Raw genomic sequence first — 23,344 nt, 5'->3', positions numbered from 1 at the left:
GATACCAACACTTGGTATCAAATTCTCAAAATTACATCCATGCCTACTATATCTAATTAATATTCATGTCTTTTACTTGCTAGAAACTTAATTATTAGATGTTAATTACGCTATTACTAAGACTAATATTATAAAACTAATATTATAAAGTATTACTCAAATACTCACACTATACTAACTACTAAATATACTACAAACATTCTAATACTTAACTAACATCTTGATTCAAGACATCTACTCCGTATAACGTGTCTCCAAGTATTTACCACATCCTTCTATTTATACTACCTCAAAGACGGTGAATGAATTTTCTAGATTTTACATATTATTCTACCGATTTTGCTATGTCGGTTTTGACTCATCTAGAGTTTCCATGGCACTATGATAGAATATACTAGAACTTACTTTATTGTCGCCAATATAAGTTGATTGAGTAATTTGATGAATAATCTAGAAGGTAAACTTGGGCTTGGACCTTTTGGTGCTGATATTTTAACACTCTCTGTCAGCACCGATTTGATGCTGTCTTGATCTTTGATATTCCGCATTTATCTCAATCGTCATGCTTCTTGCTTCTTCTTCTTTTAATTTTCTGAGCTTGACGTTGCTCAAATGTCTACAATCGATCTTCCAGAATAGTCTTCTTCGCAAGTGAAGGTTTTGGAATCTTCTTCTCACATTTCTTTGGCACAAGTTGTCATCGAGCTTTATTCTCAAGACGGGTCTTCTAGCACAAACTCTCATCCTGCAGATCACAACAACAACACTCCTTTGTGTCGTCTCGTCATCATCACCTTTCTTGGTGATGGCCTCCAACTCAATGCTATCCTGTGGCTTCTCCTCATCAGCCACCGCGCAACTCACAACTCTAGTCTTCTTCTCAACCGGTTCTCCAACTGGTTCTTCAAAGTGTTAGTGTTGGTGTCCTAGACCCAGATCATATCTATGATATGTTTAGTTTATTAGTGAATGATTTTATCATTTTGTACCTTGAGTATTCATATTAGTGGATCATTTGAGTTGATGACTTAAATTATAAAACTTCACAATGAATAAATTTGTTTACTCTTAAATGTTCCTTATCTTGGCAATCAGCAAGGTACACTGGTTGACCATATAAGATAAGTGTGGTGATTAGATGATGGCCATGTTCTATAGGTCATACGATAAGGAGTTATCGATCTAATCACACATGTGCATACATGGAGATGTATGGCACTGGACAGACCCAAGAATGAAATATCATATGGATTGTGTTCTGTGTCATTGATATTTCATTGTGTCTAGAATTCTTTGGTTGAGATATTTATTTTTCTTACATAAAGGATGTGTATTGTTGGTACTGTCCAACGCTCTCTTTAACCAGGAGTTATAAAGGCAGTTACTGCAGTGCATATAACTTATGCGGAAGAACGATACGTATCAAGAAACCATTGTCCCTTATATGTTAATATAAGTGATGATATCTCTGGGCCCCTTGATAAAGTTTATATTATGTGCATGCAATATGATTATATGATAATCATATCATAATTAAACTTCAGGAAATCAAGAAAGAATAATTGGTAAGGATGACACATTCCTACCTTACGATTATTTGGATATCATGTGGCAAGGAATTGACACAACAACATTTTTAATGTTACAGGGATCGTGATTTTGCATTGTGCTTTTTCATCCACGTCATTTGGGTAATCAATATACCATGGCTAGTTGTATCATTGATTTATAGAATTAAAATGTTTAATTCTATTGCCATAATGATGGGATCCCATAGGGTCACACCATATGAAAGATTAAAAGAAAATATATTAATAAAGCATATGTGATATGTATATAATATGTGCTATGTTAATTATAAGAAGTTATAATTAATTTGTACAAATTATATGTTATTAATATATGAACAATTTTATGACATGGAGATGTTATAAAATAATCCTAGTAATATTTAAAGTATGTGTGACATATTTTAAATAACTTTTGACACATGAGAGATGCATATAAATTAACATGGAATATTAATTTATATGTTGGCCTCTTTTAATGTATGGGATTGTGGACTTAATTAAATATTAATATGATTAATATGTTTAAGCCCAAAGCCCAAATATATGCTGGGGAGAATTGATTAGTAATGGCATGATTTAAGGAATATTTAAATATGTCATTAAATCTAATCAATCTCATTAAAGAGCAAAGAAATTTCTGGACAGATTTTTTATGTAACTTTGAACTGGAATTTGAAAGAGCAAATACTAATCATTCTGGACGTATGACCTATGTAATCTGTAGCCCTTGGAGTCTAGAATCCAATGGTGAAGATTTCAAGTCGTTTGGAGTTACCTAGAAAAAGATATAAGGATTTTAGTACCGAAAGGTCAGAAATTCTGTGAAATATATCTTGGCCGAAATTTGCTCTTTTCTCATCTCTTCCAATTTTTCTCATGTGTTGAGATCTAGAAATCCTCTAATAAGTTTTCAGAAATTAAGAAGAGGGTTAAACTAGGATTAAGGTTCTACTTGTTAATCTCTTACTAGCCTTAGAGATACAAGTATTTCTTTAATCTCTCGGTGGATACCTAAGGAGGCTCGCCATTTGAGGGGCTAAAGCACAACAACCATTGAAGGAGGAAGGGAATAAGAAGTTGCTAAGCAAGACAACTCTTCTTGATTTGATTTGGAGATCAAATCCAAGGTATTATGTTATTCCATTCTTGATTAGGCTAATTAAGATTGTTTCTTGCACTTACAATAACTAGATCGTTTGTTTTGAGTCGAATAAAATTTTGTTTTATTCCTTGCTATCTAAGCATCAAAACTTTCACAAAGAACTATGACTCGAAGTCGATCTCCTCATCCTCAGGCTCATCAGCCTCTTTGACGTCTCTACGTCGGCCACCGACTGCATCGTAACAGCCGCCATTGCGCCCCATTCTTCTTCACTTGGGACCTCCTCCAGTGCCTTCTCATTCGTGGTCACCACGAAGCTTTCTTCATTCTTTCTGAAGCAACATTCTCTCGCATAGTGCCATCGTCATCCGCAATTGTAACACTCCACTCTTCTACACCGATATTCACCACCTTCGGCTCCTTGCCCTCTTGGCCTCTAGGAGGTCCCCTAGAACATGAACACCTCTTGCATTGTTCATGACAAACATTCTCTGTCTCATGTTGTCGTCGATACCGGTCCTTGCTTGACTCTCCACGCCGACCACTATAGAGGGTCTTCTCATCTTCGTGCTTCACCATCAAACCTGCCAGCTGCTTGGTAAGAGCTTTCTGACTGGCCAAAAAATTCTCTAGTTCCAGCAGGGTTGGTTGCGTCGCCCATCCTTGAATTGATATGATGAAGGCGCTATACTCTGGCTTCATGTCGTTCAGCATTATTCGCCGCATTCTATCCTCGCCAAATTTCGCATTGGTGTCTAGCTGCTCAATCTCCCTACATAAATTCTTTACTTTAAGAAAATACTTACATTCTTGTCACCTTGGGAGATATTCATCAGCTCCCTCTCAAGTAGTTGCAGGCGACTTGTGTTCTTCCTTGAAAACAATGCGGCGAAGACATCCCATGCCTCTTTTGGTGTCTCCACGTCTTCAATGTGAGACAACATGCTCTAGTCCACCGTAGCCTTCAACACGAATAATGTTCTTTGCCTTCACCTTCCACTTCTTATAAGCTCGGATCGAATTGAGTGGTGGCTCGATCTTATCACCAATCACAATCTCCTAGAAGTCTTGACTCTACAGATACGACTTAATGCAAGTACGTCAATCTCTATAATTATAGTTATTTAACTTCTCAATCAGACCACTCATGTCACTCAAGTCTGACATTCCGACACAACGAAGGACTTACGAGTTACACAAACCTTCTAATCAACAAGACCTTTAACACAATGATAGATTCATAGGTTATCCGAACCTTTTAGCCAATAGAACCTAACCCGCTCTGATACTACTTGTTAATTATACTATTACTAAAACTAACATTATAAAATATTACTCAAATACTCACACTATACTAACTATTAAATATACAACAAACATTCTAATACTTAACTAACATCTTGACTCAAGTGTTAGTTTGTAATAATCTAGAAGTCAATAATACGATAAGTTATCATATAAAGCTTTGTTCATGGATTGAGTAATTAATAAAATGTCATTTTGTTACCTTGAGTATTATTGCATTTATGAATCATTTATTTTACTGACTAGAGTCAATAACTGGAATTGTGAAACTTCATAATATAGATGATATATATTCTTAAAAGTCTCTAACCGAGGTAATTAGCAGGAACACTAATTAACCGTTATAAGGTTAGTATGTTGATTAAAAGATGGTTAAGTTTTACAAACCATTTGACAAGAGATGTCATTTTAATCACATAGATACATGTTCCAGGAACATGGTATTTGGCAGATCCCGAATGAAACATTGAATGAAATTGTGTTCGTGTCATTAATGTTTTCATTCAGTGTTAAGTTCTAAAGTATGAGGTATTCATCTTTCCTACTAAGAGATGTGTATGTGTGATTGTTATCTAACATTGTCGGTAAAACGCAGTCATAACGGTAGCTCTTTGGTACACATAGCTTAGCTGAGGTAGTGATGGTTTACCAAAAGTACTATTGTCCCTTGTATCTTTATACGAGTTATAACATCACTGAGCCCCTTAGTAGAGTAAGATTATCTGCTAGCGGTATAATTACAAGAGTAATTATATTTGATAATCTACTCAAGATTAAGAAAAGATTAAGTTTGCAAGGATGACACACACCTATCTTGAAACTGATCTGATAACTATGAGATAAAAGAATTAACACGAGTAAAATAGTTTACTGTATCGTGGTATTGTATAGTACAACATCATCTGTGTAATTGGATGGTCATAGTGCAGATGTCAGATGTCTTTTATGATTATAGAAGTTAAAACAATTTTAATTCTATTTACCAACATAACACAGATCCTATTGGGTCACACCGTATAGGAGCTAATAAGAGAATCTTATTGATTAATTATAAATTGATTATAATTAATATTAAGATGGTTATAATTAATTATACGTGTTATAATTAAATTATAAATGTCATATAAGATGATAAGAAGAAACAAACGGTTAATTTATAAACGTTCATGACACGTTGTATAAAAGTTACCGAAACAACAACCACAAGAAATATAATTGTTCAGAATAATTATATGGATATTAATTGAATTTGGACCGAGGGCATTTTGGTCTTTTCACATGTCATCCTTATCCACATGACATGTCATTGTTATTATCCAACTAAAGTGCACAAAACCAAATTGAACACCTCCATGGCATTCTTGTAAATAGGTCGAACTTTGGGGGTATTTTGGTCATTGGCCGAACCTCCTCAAATGCCTATAAATAGAGGGGTAGGGTTAGAGAGAAGATCACTAATTTCTAAGATATTGAATCAATTCGGTAATCTATTTTCTATCTTTCTCGGTTGTGATTATTACGGGATCCGGAAATAATATATTTGCGAAAGTCGCTGTATTTCTTTTTTTGCTTATTAGTGAATCAGAATAACTGTGAGTCGTAAATATTATTGTTATTTTGTCCTTTTCTCGGTGAATAGTATTTTTGCAAAATTCTGCGATTTACGGTATTTTTGGCAAAAGAAATAAACCAATCTCTGGTTAGTCCTGGTGGATAACCAATAGAGGTATCAGACATCTGATACTCAAAGGCGAGACGTTCCTCAGATTCGGTCTTCTCGGTCGGCTGCATTCCAATTGAAATTTGGAGACAAGGTATAAATATGTTATATTAATCTATTTAATTTGTAAATAGATTAAAGTTTTAGAAATCAATTATGGAGTAGATCTGTAAAAATGATTAAATTTGATTTTGATGTCAAAAGAATACTGAAGGTAGACCGCCTTGGAAAGTTTCCTGACATACCTCGTTTAATCATTGGCTTAAGTTAGAAGTAAAATTTTTATTTTACACTCTTTTCGCATCTTAAGCTAATCAATGAGTTTGAACTGTCAAAACCCAACATCAAGAGACTAGTACTCAATATAACTTGTCTCCAAGTATTTACCATGCCTTCCTATTTATACTATCTCAAAGGCGATGAGTGAATTTTTTAGATTTTACATATTATTCTACCGACTTTGCTATGTCGGTTTTGACTCATCTAGAGTTTACATAGCACTATAATAAAATATACTAGAACTCACTTTATTACTGCCAATATAAGTTGATTGAGTAATTTGGTGAATAATCTAGCAGGTAAACTTGGGCCTGGGCCTTTCGGTGCTGATATTTTAACATAGATAAATCTAAAAACATCAAATTGGAACAGTATACTCTCGGGTGAAAACGGTGTGAATAATATATATACGATTCAAATTCGATTGTATTAAAAAAATTAGATGTAAATATCCAATAATTGAATATCTTTAAGAACATGGATACAGATATGATTTTATATTTCAATTATCTGTATTCAAATATTAGATATATATTACATAGTTTAATGTATATTATGAATAATTATGTTATTCACTATTATAATTAGATAAATATTATGAAATTTAGTATTTTATAATAATATTTTTATATTTTTTAATAAATATCTAATCTTTATCTAGAAAAATAAAAAAGAGATATGAATATGATTTTAACACTATCTACTCCGTTTTCACCCCTACTTAAATTGGATGAAAATAACACCTCTACGCAGTATTAACTATTGGGGGATGTAAAATATATATACAAATTTGAACTTGTACATACAATCTGAAATTTGAAATTTTGTATAGAATAGTCACGCAACATTCCAATTGTTCCTCTCACCAACGTTCAATATTTCCCTGTACAAAGAGTGTCGCAATAACAAAGTAGGTATTTTTTGCGAGAGAAAAAACGTATTTATGATGATACTATATCGCAAAAAGTCACTTTTACTCTCGCGAAAAGTGCCAGTTTTTTGTAGTGTGTACTGTCTCAAATTGCTTAACTATTTGGATTGCAAGAGCCGTCTATTATGTTATCAAGCATGTAGGACCGTCCGAAGAGAAGGAAATGCCCAAATTAAATTGTGGAGCCTACATGGTCCAGAAAATTCTGAAATTGCAAGGCTTGAAGAAAAGATGATCAACAACTTCATTATATAGTTATTTAGTCATAACTTCATATTTAAGATATTTTCCCATTGAAATTTCAAAAATATTTATTTCCCGAAAGATACATTGGCCCTTGGCCCTTGCATAGAGAATGAGAAGCAAAAGGTCTCTAAAACAAAAAAAATTGCCAAGCGTAGAGGATGAGAAGCAAAAGAGACTTCGTTTCAAAAAAAAAAAAACAAAAAAAAGAAGTTCGAAGGATGCCTTCTATCTTTTTTGGGCCCATGGGCCGTTTCCTTTTCGCACCGCATGGCCTCTGTGAGAGGAAAATTAGATAAACTAAAAAGGCAGCAAGGCAATATTGCGTCCAGGTTCAATGTATTCAATTGGTTGACTTAAATTGTTTATTCTCCGCTCCGTTCATCTCCTCGCGTCGGAAGGGATTGATCAACCAACAGACCGAATAAAAAACGGGACATACTAATACATGGAGAAAAGTAGTTTTCAGCTCGTCCTCCAAAGTAGAAAAAAAAAAATGAAGAAAACACAGAGAGTTGCAGAGTAAAGAGAGCAGGATAAAGAAAAATTTCGCCACGCAGCTCTGGTTAGACATTTTGCTATAGTTGTATGTTCTCCAGAGTTCCCTCAAATCACTTCAGCGAAAGCAAACAATGGATTTAGTATATGATACTTGTTTTTAGTTGAAGTGTTTGGGGAAACATCTGGGACCGTCCAACCACCAATTTAAGGTCGTGCAGAAGCTTGATTTCGAAAATAATTTATGTATTCACAGAATTTCAACCTTGCTTATAGATCTGCTCGATCGCGTGATCCTTGAATAAGAATGCTTGGATTGCCTCCCACAATAATTTTAATTGATTTAGTCGAATTTGAAGGTACCAATTAAAAACCATCCAAGCTTGTATGGGTTGATGCTTTCTATCTCAGGTAATGTTTTTGCTTCTTTACATCTCAAAAGTAATGGGTTGATGCATGAGAATCATATTTTGAAGGATTCCGTGGGAAAATGACTGAAATATGCTTTCAAATAGTTTAGGTTGCTTAAATCCGTCATTAGTGTAACTTTTTATATATAAAATCAAATCTTTGTTTTCTACTTAGAACCTTAATTAGGTGTTGTAATTTGGTATGTCAGCATCTTAGTGGTGTTAGATTTCATGGTGATTTTAAATTGGACTAGGATTATTTCTGGATGTCTCAGAAGTCTCAGAAGTCCTTTGTCCATGCCATCAATTAGAATCATACGCAGAAATGCTAAATTAGCATTAGATATCATAACGTCGAAAACAATAAAGGCAGCTTTTCCTTGCAAGAGGCATTTTTTACATTGAATATGACCAATAAAAAAATAATGATAATGTTAGCGTCAAGGATAGTGTTAGGTCTAAAAATCTCACAAATATAAATTCTAAATTATTTTAGAAGGTTATGCCAAAGATAGTGTTAGCATCAGGATATGTGTTAAATGATCCAACACTATTGTCGTAACTCGTAAGCTTTCTCTTTGCTAAAAAAAAGGAGGTTAAGCTAGATTTATGCAGTAATTATAGTGAACCAATCAATCAATCATCAACCTGACCAACATATTCTAGAAGTTTTTTTTTTTTTTTTGAAAAAAAAAAAAAAAAAAACCAATTTAGGAGCCTGTTTTGATATATACTATACTAATAAGGACATAATAAAGAAGTATGCACTTGGGATATTGGTTTTGAAAAAAAATGACCCCGGGACTTGCTACAAAAAACAATCAGGATATTAACGATAAAAACAATAACCAAGGAACCTTACTTTTTTGCGAATATATGTGAATGTTATGTTTCCTGAATACTATGTTTTTATGGCCAAAAGAGTTCTCCCTCTTCACTTCTCCAAATATGTTCAACTAGTTTTTTTATATTTTTTTTAAAGTTGTTTAAGAATTAAAAATATGTTCAAAGTATTTCTAATTAATTTTAGAAAAAAAAAATAGGTATGCAGTTAAATAAAATACCATTGTATGTGCAGTTGCTTGGCGAAATGCACTTCATCTTCCTAGATAGCACCAAGAGTTCCCCCAAACACTTCACAACAGCCTATACTAAGTGTTTTTAAGGTGTGTGAAGTGCTTTTAGGGAACTCCAGGGAACAACTAGGTTTTGTTCTCTCTCCAAGTCTATTTCCTTGACTTCTCTATTGAGTATTTCAATGCTAGTCAACACCTAGAGTTCCCCCAAACACTTCACAATTTCCCACTTAATTGCATCATAGGCCCTTCGTGAAGTGCTTGAGGAGAACTCCGGGGGAAACCTAGCTTAATTTCTATTTGTCACATTTCTATGATTAAATAAAATTAACTCTAACCCAGCCATACCCTAACTAAATGCTGGGTGCCACCAAGAGTTCCCCATTAAAGTGTCTCAGGGAACTCCAGATATAATGACCAGCTTTAATCTTTTCATCAGGTACTCTTATACATATATAGTGTGTGCTAACTATTTTATCTTTTTTACCTTGCCTTCAAACCAACTTCTATGCCTTGTATTTATAGTAGAAGCTCAGGACTTATCATCCAACATGTTAAACAGATGAAAATGTATGCGGCTTAAGGCAAGTGGAGCTGCTGCATCTGGCCATGTTTCTTGACCACATTAGATGGAAGTAGAAGAATCTAGCTAGTTTACAATCAACTTTGTAAGATTTGCATGTTCTTTCTACATGTCATCCTCAAAGAAGATGCTTATTTAGGTACTCTATAGATATTTTTTTTTTAAGAAAAGGATGATTTAGCACCAACTTCTGTCAAAATAATTTTTCGAAAGAATGAGAATATTGCAGTACCATTTCTGGCCTCGATTGGATGCATATTTATCATGATATACTGGAAGAGTAATACTTTTGATAAATAGGTGACCCCCTTTTTATGTGGTCATCATGGGGGCACAAAATGGTAGATGCTTTGTAATATGAAAGATTAAGCATGTCTAGCTTCAATGAATTTATTTTAGGCTGTAGTGCTACAAGTCACCATGAAATATAAATGATATTATTACGGGATATGCCAGTACTTCATTAATACGAGATATTATATAAAATATTATTATAACTGATAGAATTTATGTATACAAATTGACAAAGTAATATAAGATGAAAAAAGCTTTTTGAAGGACTTTTTTGTGTTTTTCTCAAAGCCTTGGTGTTTGCATGTAAGGATGTCATTCGTTCTGTTCTCTCAAAAAAGGAAATTATGATTTGGGAGTATAGATGTTTAAGTACTGAAATGCATGATCTGTACATAGTTCCAATAGCTAAATTAGTAAACTTACTCATAAAGCCCGACTAGAATATGGAGATATTACCATATTGCATATAGGTATTGGTATCATCTACATCAGTTTTAAATTTATCTGTGTTTTATAAATCTGTTTTATTGGATTCTCTACTCTCAAGTCGCTGAGTTTGTCATTTTGGATCAGTATATATTCCAAATGAAATTCATACTTAAGGGTTAGCTTTTATCTGAACCTCAAAAATTTGGTGGTGGTGGTTAATCTTGTATATGTTTTATAGGGACGTTTCAAAACTCATCTTAAGCATCAATTTTCCAACTAATATTTAACAAATAATATTATAGGCCAGTATTAGTTTTCCTTTCTCTTTGAATCATTGGTCATATTATGACAGAAACAGCTCATTGGATTTGATAATTAATGGGAAATAAACTGTTGTTCTGTCATTCTAGATGGATTTCGAGTTCATTCAATCCTTGGTGTATCAAGTCCTCGTCCCCACAGGTAGCTAATTCAAGTGAACATTTTCCTTAAAAATTATATATAATTCAAGAGAACAGAATCATGGCTAACCAATCGATGCATAATAGATTTTCAGGGAGTCATTTAGCTTTGTACTATTTGGATTTTCTCATCTAAGTCAAGATTGTCAGATATATAGATCTGAACTTTCCATATCCTGAATAGCATTGCTCTGAGAGGTGAATTCCAATGAAAATATATTATAGCACTTAAATTTTATCAGAGAAAGAAAAATTGTCTGGTTTTAATTGTAATTTTAGTTTAACGAGAGCAGCCGAACAGAACTAGTTAGTATTATTTTTAATAGTTTGTACTTTGTAGGACTAATGTTATTCCAAAGTTTGGGGGTTTTAGATGTTAGCTCTCTACATTTAATTGCATTGCAACTGAGTAGCATCTTAGCGAATGTTTAATTTGTTAGAAATTTCAAGTTGAATCTTGATATTTGCCAAAATTCCTTTTCTGATTCTGACATGCTTGAACTAGCTTAATTTAAGCTTTAGTAAAACTGTAAAATGGTTCAACATAATCACAAGTTGACAAGTTCTGACAAGGGTTGCTCTCTCAGATGCTTTTGCGGAGCATGTTCTAGTACTTGAATCTGTATCCATTTCAGGTATAGATACCATCAATCTTGGATTTTTCTTCACTTTATTTGCATAATGAAGTTGACAATACTGAATATATCGTAAAAGGAAAAGAAAGATGTAAATATCTAAAAAAAAAAAAAAAAGCGCCTGCAGAACTCAAATGGGACTATTCAATTCTACCTAGCTAGTTACCTCAGTTACTGTATCTTATATTGAAAAAACTGTCAACTATTACCTATCTTATTTGTTGTATTCTCTTTTTTTTCTTATAATCTCTTACAAATTAAATGCTTGTATATATAGTTGTACTCTCTTTTACACTCATCTACTCCACACAACATACAAATGAGCTATCATCTTTACATTGACATAGCATGACCCTTCATAGATGTAAACATACTACATATCATTTATATCTTACAATAAACAAGGTGCATGACTTGTACATTACATAATGATCCTAAACAATTAAGTCATCTAGAGAATTTAGCATGATCCTAAACATTCCCCAATACACAATGACTATTTGACTAGTTTGAATTTAGTATCCAACAAACTTTTTAAACTTAATTTTGCAAACTTTTATTTTTACAATTTTTCAATTGGTTCTTGCATGTCATTTGCTCTCTACTTCCCACATGAGTTTTAACTCACACTTTTTATTCTTCATATGCTTGCATATGAAAGTTGACATCTATTCAATAGCCGTTCTTTTATTTTTACTTCTTTCGACCCTTTCTCGAGCTACCTTATGGTGATAATTCATTCAAGTCATGGTTTCCCATTTTCTCCCCTAACACATCTCGCTTGACATTTCAGCATATTGTTTTAAATTATATGAATTCCACATATAGGTGCAGCTCTATACTCCTGCTTCTCACTTGATTTGAGATTACATATTATCATGCGGCTTTGCACTGCATCTTCATGTTCTTCAACACATCTTCAGCAACCTGTTCAACTGTGTGTGGTTGGTTCTCCTCTTTGGACACACACTCGACATGCTCTTTTCTCAAGTGAGTCCACTCACATTGGACTTATTCTGTAATTTTTATAAGACCGTTGCCATGAATTGCACCATGCTTATTTTCAATTGCATATAGGCTCAACAAAATATCTTGTGTTGGTCTTTCAAACACAAGTATAGATAGAGACTCTTCGTTATTATTTTTGAGACTGAGAAATTGATTGGAAAAAGCTATTGATTATATTTCTATATCCTTATATAATTTGAGTACTAACCTATTTATAGACAGACTTTTTACCTTTGGCCAATTTCTATTTGAGCAAATATCACACAGATCCTAAAGTATTACATTTACTACTTCCTATATATACTGTCTTTAATGGCTAATTGTTGATTTATATGGTTGAGAAAGATTGAACTCGCTTTTCTTATTGATTAATGTGAGAATTGTCTGATATCATTATTGTATCTCCTACCATTCTGTAAGATTCTTTTATGTTTTGTTAACCCAAAGGGGAGTTGCTCTTTTTTTATTTTTTCACCATAAATAATTTTTGCTCCCTTTTGTATTGTTAGTTCTGATACTGATCGAAGAATATAAAAATCCAACAAATTTCTGAAATATTATTTAATTTTTCTCTTATAGTGGTTTACAAGAACTTATAATCTCTCTTACAATAATCTGTTGCACAAACCATACAAATGAACTATCTTTGTTTATATAGATGTTACATCCTCAGAAATCTAAACATACTAAATAATGTTAAATATAATTTAATTGATCAAATAATCAAGGGGCATTGTGCTTACATCAAGATGATCTACATAGTTAACCTTAATCACTACTACCATGCATGGTGCATTGGTAGAACAATAAATGACTAGTATTTTCTGGTGATCAGGAGCTAAAGTAGTAATTGTAAACCTGTTAACTTTACAGAGATCCATTCCATGACTTAAAACTGGATGGTTAGCAAGCTAGAACTAGAGCAGGATGCCTAGAGTCAAACTGCTGCATAATAACAATTGTTAGATGACAAGTAATTTTATCTACTCATATTTTTGTTACTTGATCCACACCTGTGTAACTTTGCAAGAATGATAAAATAATGCACTAGAGATTTAGATAGTATTTAAAGGTATAGAACTTCAAAATCACCTAATATATTAGATTCAACTTTGCAATCCCTGGTTTTTCCCAAACCTTTCACAGAAGCCCTCTTTAATTGTTGATGGTGAATAGAGGAAAGGTCAAAGGAACTTCAGACTTCTTTGGTGCCAGATTATGACAGATTTCAGACTAATTTACGTCATTAGCATTATAATTATCCATAACAGTTCACACTAGTTCATTAATACCACAGGAAATAACTGCAGGAATATCTTCGAAATTGTGCTGAGTGGTATCCAGGGTTCTCCACTTCATTCGCCAAACACTTCACAACAGTGCATACATGGTGGTGCATTTCATTATTTCCAGCTAAGGTGAAGTGCTTGAAGGAAAATCGAGAGGACACCAACACTTCAATGTAGCTTCCGTATAAGATTTTAGGCTTTACGGAAAGTGCTTGAATGGAACACCAGGGTACACCCAACTTGTAGTTTCTTCATGGGGCCTAATTATTGTATTGCTGACTGCTATCCAGAGCATGGTTCCGAAAATCGGCCGATTCCGAGTTGACTCGGCCGAGTCGACTCGGAATCGGACTGGACCGGGCCGAGTTTTACCCGATTCCCACACCTATGCGAGTTTCTCAGCAAGAATCGGATGAACAGTGCTTGACTCGGCCGATTTTCCGATTTTACGGCCGAGTCAAGCCGAGTTATACCGAGTTTCCGACGAGTTGAGCCGATTCCAAGAAAAAATTTCCGATTCTCACTAACCTTGACTGTGCTGTGCAGCCTGTGCTGTCTGTCGTAGGTCGTACCATTCGAGTTTCATGGGGGGAGTCTCAATCGGCGCAGGAAAAGAAGAGATCGGCTGAGGAGATCGGCGCAGGAGTCTCAGCCGGCGGTGTGCTGTCGTAAGAGGAAGAGGGGGCGGAGGGTTTGGGGGTGGGGTTACTCTGTAAGTGAGAGGGGGACGAGGGGGTGGACTGGAGAGGAATGTGAAAGGGGGCTGGACCCGAATTTTTTATTAAATAGAGTTAATTCCCTTCCCTTCTTACTCAATCGAATGGATCAAATGGTTCCAATTTTCGTGCTAGATGCATATCCAACGGATGAAATAATTCCAGAATATTATAGAGGTTCTAATTGATATGAATTGGGTGAGTTAATTGAATTTCAATTGAAATTGATTTGAAAATTCGTTACCAACTATTCGAACTTTATCGTTCTAATTTATAATATGATTAATTCAATATTAAATGAGATATATCCAATTAAGATATTGGAGGGCGGATTGTAGTAAAATTGCTTAATGAAAAAATTCGAATGGAATTGTTATTATTGCCCTCATCATCAGAGACATCAATTGAAATTTTACTATTTTATTTTTATCAATTTTTTCCTATTTTTTGGCTACAAAACAAGGGTTCTGCCAAAAAAACCCGAGTTACCGATCCGATTCTTCCGATTCCGACCGATTCATCCGATTCTGACTCAGCGGTCAAAAATCCGATTCCGATTCCGATTCCGAGTTTCAGAACCCTGATCCAGAGTTCCCCCAAACACTTTACTACAACCTTCGCACGAATGCACTACAAGCTAAGGTGAAGTGCTTGAAGGGAACTCTAGAGAACAACCAACTGATAGTTTCTTTGTGGTATCCATCTCTATAGTATTGTGGATTGCCATCAAGAGTTCCCCCAAACACTTCACACACAACCTTTGTGCAATGCAGTATAGGTGATTAATGTGAAGTGCTTGAAGGGAACTCAAGAGAACAATCAACTTAATTATTTCTGCCCCAAACTCATCCATAGACTACATACCTAATACATGCAGGGTGCCACCAAGAGTTCCCCAAACACTTCATAATGGCCTCTGCACAACATTTTAGGCCTTAATGAAGTGCTTGAAGGGAACTCCAGGGGACAACCTACTTTGCTTCAGTTCTTATGAAAGAAGGTATTTCTTTTCCACCTTGTGTTGAAGAGTAACTCTAGGGCGATGGTATATATAGGACCATGGGACTGAAAGAGATTTTCTTTTGTTTGATCATGAAATTAAAAGGATGCAACTGAAACTGCACCTGACCATGATTCTACACTACATTAATTGAAGAAGAGAATCACACTCTTGCAAAGGTATTATGTGATCAATGGCCAAATCTTTTCATGATCCTTGTTCATACGTCAACTTCATCCTTCAATAAGAACCTGGCATTGGTAGTACTAAAGCACTTCTATTAATGGATATTTAATTTACAACCATGGTATATACTTCCATAATGTGACTAAAGAGTAAGATTTTGTGTGTACATGAATATCCTCATGGGTTCATACTTCAAACAAAGATGGTAGTGCTAGCCGCTGCAATTTCATATTAATTTTGTTTTTTAAATTTGGCAAATTTAAGTTGCAGGTTAATATAAATAACAAATTCTTAAAGTTGCTCATCTTCATATATCATAATAAATGATAAATTACACAGTACTCAATATACATCGTAGGAAGAACAGGGATAATAAATGCTTTTTCTAGTGGGCCGACATTATTTCATTAAATATGAGGATTGAGATATGATTTTCACAACCACAGTTATGATATGGATACCACATGTAAAAGGTCGATGCTCTGTCCCTGTCAAATTTTGGAAATCTGTCCAGGTTTAGTAAAGACAGTTTTTTCTGCTGGCTCAAATGCACAATAACTTTTTGATATTTTACTATGTTGCAGATCAAAGGATTGCGATGAACTATGTGCTTTTTGATATTTTACTCCGTTCTCTCTCTTCTCTCTTCTCTCTCCATCATCACTTTTCTTTTCTTCTTATAATGTAATTTAAAAAAAAGTTTTAAAATATAAAAGATTATGAAGAAAGAGAATTAATGGGAAATAAACTATCGTTCTGTCATTCTAGATGGATTCCCAGTTTATTTAGTCCTCGGTGTATCAAGTCCTTGTTCCCACAGGTATATAAGTCAAGAGAATATTTTCCTTAAAAAAAATAATTAATTCAAGAGAACAGAATAATCTGTCAAATCAATGCATAAAGAGTTATTTCGAGAATAAGCCTTCCTCCGTTAAACAAAAAAAAGGAAAGAACCTTCCTTTCTCATTCTCTCTCTATTCTAATTTGGAATCAAATTATGAGCATTGCAGTGATGGAGGAAGTTTCTCCTCACTCTTTGCATTGCCAATTTCATCTTCTTTTTCCTAATTTTTTTTATCTTGTGTTGTTCAGTCATTCTCACCAAGAGATCCTCTCACACTTCTATGGATTCTCAAGCTTACAACCCGACCTTCCTCAAATCTCAAAATGTCACTTGGAATAGCATCTCCAGTTGCGACCATGCACTCCTTTCTCCTGTAATAGAGAAAACTCAACCTCAAACAGATGCTATTGGCGTTGCTAATGATGAAGAAGTGTCTACTCAGGTTCCAACAACATTTCATGCTCCAACCGTTTAGCAACTACACTTGACACTTTCCTTGGACTTTAACACGGGAAATGAAATCACCATTCTCCATCTACGAGGTGAATTATTCAACTTTTAGTAATTATGAAAAGAATTCTCATTATGTAGCTAAGGTGCTTGTAGTATTGCCTCAACCAATTTTGTATAACATTAATATTAATTCTTATCTAGTACTGTTGGACCAATTATGTTTTGATAATCAATTGTTGAAATTAACTCTAAAAATCTTCGTTTAGAGGTCACGATAACCATAGAGGTGAATGTCCCAGTACCCATTTTATTTTTGCTATGCATAATTGCATATTGATTTGTACTTGAATTTTGGCCTTTTGTTTAGACAATGTTTCAACACACTTGGCACTTTCCTTCAACTCTAACATGCGAAATGAAACCACCATTCTCCATCTACGAGATGAATTCTTCAACTTTTAGTAATTATGAAAAGAATTCTCATTATGTAGCTAAGGTGCTTGTAGTATTGCCTCAACCAGTTTTGCATAACATTACTATTAGTTCTTATTGTTGGAAATAATACTCGGATTGTGGATGGTACATGAAGAGAGGAGTTTATATAATAATTTCTTTTATTCAATTGACTATACAAGATTTACAAGGCTATGATATATTTTCTCACTCACGCCTCACTATCTGATTCACTTAATTCACTCAATATGTGACCTCTATTTATAGCAGCATATGGCGGTGTTAGAATCTTCTACATAATTCATTTTATTTCTACCGACATTAGCAAAGTTAGTTTTGGACTAGATTATACGGAATGCATTAATCTACAAAAGTCTTGAATTTATATACTACCGACATTGGTTCATAATTTTTCTTGAACAATCTAGAAGAAGTATTTGGGTTTTGGGCCTTCGGTGCTGTGTAATTCAACACTTCTCTAGTACTGTAGGACCAATTATGTTTTGATAATTAATTGTTGAAATTAACTCTAAATCTTCGTATAGAGGTCATGATAACCTTACAGGTGAATGTCCCATTACCCATTTTATTTTTCCTATGCATAATTGCATATTGATTCGTATTTGAAATTTGGCCTTTTGTTTAGACAATGTTTCAACACACTTGGCACATTCTTTCAACTCTAACATGAGAAATAAAATCACCATTCTCCATCAAAGAGGTGAATTCTTCAACTATTAGTAATTATGAAAAACATTCTCAATATGTAGCTAAGGTGCTTGTAGTAATGTCTTGACCAATTTTGCATAGCATTAATGTTAGTATTGTTGAACTTAACTCTAAATCTTCGTATATAGGTCATGATACCCTTGGTGAATGTCTCATTACCCTTCTTTTTTTTTTCTTTTTTTTGCTATGGATATTGATTCATACTTGAATTTTGCAACCTAAGATTGATTTATTACCCTTGTTTAGACAATGAATCAACCAAAGATTGGCATGAAATTTTCATCTGAGCATGCAACCTACGAGTTCTACAATGTCTATGCATATCATTTGTCACTGGAGACTCAAAATAACATAAGCCTCAGCATGGACTCGAGTGGAAATCCAACAGTGAGAGTGTGAGACCCCATTTTTAATTTTACAGTAATGGCATTTTTTTTAAATGAGTGTTCTTAAATCAAGTGTATGTAATTGAAACTTCAGTTACCATTAATTTAATCAATTTTGATGAGATATGATCGTTGGTGTGGAGACAAATTGGAGAGGAGTGCTGTCCAAGTGACTTCGGACAGGTTCCCAATCCATCACACAGATCCAAATTAAATTACTGATTTACAGCTATTACAAATACTTCTCTAACGGCTAATAGCTGATTGCTAATGGCTGAGAAAGGTTGAGCTGGCTTTTCATATTGATCGGTGATGAGAATTATCTGAGATCAATTATATATCCCTCCTTTCATTATTATGTAACATTCTCCTTTTTCATCCTTTTTCTTTTTCTTTTTTATATATGTCGCCTAACACTCTTCTTAATTTGCTAGCTTTTAGTTGTTAATCCAAAGGGGGATTTCTTATATATATTTTTTGCCTCTCATTTTTTTTCTTTTTCTTTTTCACCATACATAATTTTTGCTTGACATTAGTTCTGATACCTATTGAAGAATATAAAAAATAAAAAATGAGAAATATTATTTAATTATTTCTATTGGTGTACTCTCTCTTGTAGTCGCTTACAAGCACTTATTATTCTATCTTACAATCATCTGTTGCACAAACAATACAAATTTACCATCTTTTATATAGATTTAACATCCTCAGAGATCTAAACCTAATGGTGTTATATATCATTTAATTTATCAAATAATCAAGGTGAATTATGCTTACACATTTCAAGATGATGTACATGGTTAACATTAATCACTACAACATGCATGGCGTTGGTAATATAATCAGATAGAACAATAAATGACTTCTAATTTGTGGTGATCCCGAGCCAAAGTAGTTATTGTAAACCTGTGAAAAGATTTCAGTGTTATCTATTCGATAACTCACAACCGGACAGTTAGCAAGCCAGAACTAGAGCATGCAGGATGCCTACAGTCAAACTGCTACATGTGATAAATATTGTTAGATTAATCAATTAATTTTCTCAACTCGTGTTTTTGTATATGATTCCCACCCTGTGAAAGAATGATAAAATAATGCACTAGTGATTTAATTAGATAGTATTTAAGAGGTAATTAACAAACTTTAAAATCACCTATTATATTTGACTTGGATTTTGCAACCGTGCATGGTTTTTCCAAAATATTTAATTGAATCGCTCATTGATAGTTGATGGAGGAAAGGTTATATGGAACATACATACAACTTTGGTGCCAGATTGTGTAAATTTAAGACTAAATGATGCCATCTGCATTATATTCCCCCGGCCCCTAACAGTTCAAATTATCTCATTAGTACCACATGGAAATAACTGTGGCAATATCTTTGAAACTGTGCTAAGTGTTATCCAGGTTTCCCCCAAAAAATTACAACAACAGCTGATACATGGTGATGCATTTCAAGCTAAGATATATGAAGTGCTTGAAGCGAACTCGAAAGCATGGTTCTGAAAATCGGAATCGGATAGTCGACCCTTGACGCAGAATCGGAGAAATCGGTCGGAATCAGCCGAGTCAACTCGGAAACTCGGATTTTTACTAAAACACTTGTTTTGTATAATAAAAATAGGAAACACATATAAAAAAATTATTAGTTCAAAAATGATGTTAAGGTCATCTACTAATAAAATAAAATATGAACATTTAAATTAAAAAAAATCACAAAATAAAAAACATAACAAAATAATTACGGGTTCATCACAGGTCACATCTTATGTTCTTCACATTATATTTTAGCTTGTATATTAAGTCCACTTTTTAGAGAAAATAATTCAATAATATAATATAAACATTCAATATCAGCCGATTAAAAAAATTCACTCCATATTTTCTATTATTATTATTATTATTATTATTATCATTATTATTTATTATCATAATTATTATTTTGCTATAATTAAACAATATAACAGTTCAGGTAATGTTCCCTTCAAATTATATTTTGTTATAGAGATTTGGCCGTTAATGTGGCAAGTCGTAATATGTTCCGTATTTTTTTAATTCATATAAAAAAGAATACGTAAAACATAATAATTGAAGAGAGTACAATAAAATTTGATGTTTTAATTGCACAGATAATTAATTGAAGAGGAATATTCTAGCATAATATTTCAAAAATTGTCCAATTGAGCAAGTTTTGACCTCCATTAATATTTAAGTCAAATGAATCATTCAAAAACTCTAGCCACATACTAGGGTTCCACGTGGAACACTCTTAATGGGTGTTATATGAAGGCATGGATCGAGGCCTAAATGTGTTTCTTGTGTGTAATTTTAGCCGTTGATCTAGCTTGGATGAATGGCTGGTAGCCCTTGGTGAAAAGAATTCGGAACCTACACTGTAGTCTTGAAAGTTGAATAAATGTCATGATTTTTGATTCCTGAGCCCGGTCTATGTTAAACCTATTAATGTATTGAAATCTAGAAGCAACAAATTTATACACCATGTCTACTTAAATTTTTGTCCATTAATCTTTCTTCTTCAGAGCTCAAACCTTCGAATTCTTTCTTCGGAAAAACAAAAATGGCGTGAGCTTCTTCTCCGAATTAAATAGGAAAAATAACGGCTTGAAACTTTTCGACACGGCTAAAATCGGCTGACTCGGATCAAAACTCGGTGTAACTCGGCCGGAAAATCGGCCGAGTCAAGCACTGTTCATCCGATTTTTGTTAAGAAACTCGCATACGCGCTAGACTCGGGTAAAACTCGGCTCGGTCCCGTCCGATTCCGAGTTGACTTGGAATTCAACTCGGAATCGGCCGATTTTTCGAACCATGCTCGAAAGGACACCGAACTGATCATTTCTTCCCATATGATTGCACCATATATATCCACATCTATGAAATGTTGTATGCAATCTAGTGTTCCCCCAAACACTTCACTATAGCCTCTGTATAAGATTTTTGGCTTTACTGAAGTGCTTGAAGGGAACACCAGGGTACACCCAACTTGTAGTTTCTTCATGGAGCCTATTTGCTGTATTGTTGAGGGCTATCTGGAGTTCTCCCAAACACTTCACAACAACCTCAACCTTGGCACGAATGCACCAAAAGCTATGGTGAAGTGCTTGAAGGGTACTCCAGAAAACAACCAGCTGATTGTTTATTTGTGGTATCTATCTATCTCTATAGGAGTGCGGGTTGCCATCAAGAGTTCTCACAAACACTTCACACACAACCTGTGTGCATGCAATGCAGTGTAGGTCAATGTGAAGTGCTTGAAGGGAACTCAAGAGAACAATCAACTTAATTATTTGTGCCTCAAACTCATCTATTTACTACATACCTAGTACATGTTGGGTGCCTACAAGAGTTCCCCCAAACACTTCATAATGGCCCGTGCACGCACACCATTTAGGCCTCAAAGAAGTGCTTGAAGGGAACTCCAGGGGACAACCTACTTGCTTCCTTTCTTATGAATGAAGTTATTTCTTTTCCACCTTGTGTTGAAGACTACTCTAGCACAATGATATATATAGGACCGTGGGACTATGAAAGAGATTCGATTTCTTTTGCGCAATGGTATATTTCTTTTGTTTGCTTGTGAAATGAAAATGATGCAACTGAAACTGCACCTGTCCATGATTTTAGACTACATTAATTGAAGAGGAGAATCACACTCTTGCCAAACTTCTCCTTTTCTCACCTATGTAATTCAATAGTAAAAGGTATCTTATGATCTTTGTTCATATGTCAATTTAATTTATCATTCAATAAGAACCTAGCATTAGTAGTTTCTAAAGTACTTCAGGTAATATATTTTAATTTATAACCAAGGTAAATATATACTTCCTTAAATATGACTTAAGAGCTAGCAAGTTTATGTGTGTACATGAAAAACCTCATGGGTTTAAAAAAAAAAAAAATATATATATATATATATATATAGGAAGCGTCTAATTGTCCACAGCCTTTTGTCCACCATTTATCCACAGCTTTGACTTGCACGAATACTGTAAAATTACTTCTATATGCTGTATAATTATACAATATATCACATAAAATATATCAGTTAATCACAAAACATTCAGCAACTATTTGAAGTAGTCCCATGATAGTTAGAAAAAGATTGCAACTTGCACAACAGGACAAAATAAATGTACTTTCAAACTGTACTTTCGGAAATTACAGTTATAGGAAGTTATTGGCAGTTAGAGTTAATTATTAGCGTCTGCACTGGGTTGAATATTGTATACTGTAAAATTAAATCTTGTATACTATAAAATTGAATCTTGTATACTGGAAAATTGAATCTTGTATACAGTAAAATTTTCAATTGAATATTGTATACTGTAAAATTGAATCTTGTATACCATAAAATTTTCACATAATACTGTAAATTTTCAATTGAATCTTGTATACTGTAAAATTTCTAAAACTAAACCATAAAATAATACCATCTATACTGTAAGATAAAATGTAACAAATGCTACATTTCAGTTTAAACTACAACCTACAAAGAATCATGTATACTGTAAAATTGCAAAATATAAACCATAAAATAATACCATGTATACTCTAAAATTGCTAAATCCATACATACATCCATCATCACACAAAAAATCTGTTCACCACAAAACAACATATGTTCACCACAAACAACATCTGTTCAACACAAGATAAAAATATTCACCGCAACATTCAGATAGCATAATAGCAACAAAAAAACTATGGACAAATAACTTTT

Source organism: Carex rostrata, chromosome 22 (genome assembly GCF_964058835.1).
Source record: "Carex rostrata chromosome 22, lpCarRost1.2, whole genome shotgun sequence".
Classification (NCBI taxonomy): domain Eukaryota; kingdom Viridiplantae; phylum Streptophyta; class Magnoliopsida; order Poales; family Cyperaceae; genus Carex; species Carex rostrata.
Note: the sequence above shows the minus strand (reverse complement) of the source record.